Below are 2,055 nucleotides of genomic sequence, written 5' to 3'. Positions count from 1 at the left end.
TGTCCTAATGCTCTCCCTCCCACTTTCCTCCAACCCCCGATACATCACATTTTCTTTATCCATCCGTCTATTGATGGACACTTAAGTTGCTTTCATATCTTGGCTCTTGTGAATAGCATGGCAATAAGCATGGGAGTAAAGATATCTCTTTGGTATACTGAGTTCCTTTTTTTGGATATATACCCAATAATGGAATTACTGAATCATATGGTAATTCTATTTTTAACTTTTTGAGGAACATCCACACTGTTTTCATAATGACTGTACTAATTTACATTCCCACCAACAGTGTATAGGAGTTCTCCTTTCAGATGGAGGTACTTCTGGCAGCAGAAACTCAAGTTGCCAAGGCAAGTTGGGTCAAAGTCAGAATGGTGGTTATGGTCCTAGAGGTGGCAAGAAGGATGACAGGGACAAGAAAAATATGAACTTCTTGTACCAATTACAGTGCGGGAAAAGAAGAAGAAAACAAAGAGACCAGATGCTGCCAGCAAACTGCCACTGGTGGTACCTCACATTAATGCCAGTTAAAATTATTGAAATTAGTTAGAATGAAAGACTCTTTTCATGGAGGAAGAACTCATTAGAAATCAGGAACAGATAAAAGCATTAGAAGAAAAGTGTTAGGAGGGAAAAGCAAAAGTGGATGACCTGAGGGGGACCACTATGACACTAGAAACCTTGGAAGAGATCATTGATGGCAATCACACCATCCTGTCTAGATATGTAGGGTCAGAACTCTACGTCAGCATTCTTTTATTTGTAGACAAGGATCTGCTGGAACTGGCTTCTTGGTCCTGCTCAACCACAAGTTGAATACCATTATAAGGGTGCTGATGAATGACACAGATTCCCTAGTCACAATGATGAAGGTGGAAATGGTCCCCAGGAGACCTATGCCGATATTGGCGGTTGGACCACCAAATCCAGGAAATTAAGTAAGAGATCTGTGGAGCTTCCTCTCACTCATCCTGAATATTATGAAGAGATGAGTTTAAAGCCAGATAAGGGGGTCATTCTATATGGTCCATATGTCACAGGTAAAACCTTGTTAGCCAAAGCAGTAGCATGTCAAACCTCAGCCACTTTCTTGAGGGTGGTTAGTTCTGAACATATTCAGAAGTACCTTGGTGATGGGCCCAAACTCACATGGGAATTGTTTTGAGCTGCTGAAGAATATGCACCTTTCATAATGTTTATTGATGAAATTGATGCCATTGGGAAGAAAATAGGACTCAAATTTTGGTGGTGAGAGAGAAATTTAGTGAACAATGTTGGAACTGTTGAACCAGTTGTATGGATCTGATTCAAGGGGAGGTATTAAAGTTATCATAGCCACAAACCAAATAGAAACTTAGGATCCAACACTTACCAGACCAGGCTGCATTGACAGGAAGATTGAGTTCCCCCTGCCTGATAAAAGGATGAAGAAGTACATTTTTCAGAATCACACGGACAACATGATTTTGGCCAGTGATGTAACCCTTGACAACTTGCTTATGGCTGAAGATGACCTGTCTGGTGCTGACATCAAGGCAATCTGTACAGAAGGTTGATATGATGACCTTAAGAGAAAGTAGAATGAAAGTAACAAATGAAGACTTCAAAAAATCATAAGAAAATATTCTTTATAAAACATAGGGGCACTCTTAAGGGACTCTATCTCTAGTAAACCACAGTTGCCATCAGAAAAATAGTTGGTAGGTTTTCTGACCCCTAAAAGGGATGGGGTTGGAGAAGCTGCTCAGAGGAATCCATTTTCCAGTTGATTTTTATTAGCAAAACACCCTGTGTGTCTTTTGGAGTATGATGTATAAAATGCCCACTGGGCAGCCCTCATCTGTTGCTCACTGTGTAGCCCTCTGCTTCCCAATAAAGCATACTCTTACACACACACACACACACAGACACACACACACACACACACAGTTTCCCCTTGTCCACATCCTAGTTAGAATTTGTTATTTTTTGTCTTTTTGATAGTAGACATTCTGACTAATATGAAATGATGTTTTGTTGTGGCTTTAATTTGCATTTCCCTGATCATTAGTACTG

The 2,055-nt window shown here is 40.2% G+C and overlaps 1 pseudogene; it reads left to right on the top strand.

The window, feature by feature from the left end:
- Positions 1–536: 536 nt before the first annotated feature.
- LOC103228692 (26S proteasome regulatory subunit 4 pseudogene) lies at positions 537–1,742 on the top strand (annotated as a pseudogene).
- Positions 1,743–2,055: the final 313 nt, after the last annotated feature.

Source organism: Chlorocebus sabaeus, chromosome 22 (assembly GCF_047675955.1).
Source record: "Chlorocebus sabaeus isolate Y175 chromosome 22, mChlSab1.0.hap1, whole genome shotgun sequence".
In the NCBI taxonomy this organism is placed as follows: domain Eukaryota; kingdom Metazoa; phylum Chordata; class Mammalia; order Primates; family Cercopithecidae; genus Chlorocebus; species Chlorocebus sabaeus.
This window is presented reverse-complemented; position numbering and strand designations above follow the sequence as displayed.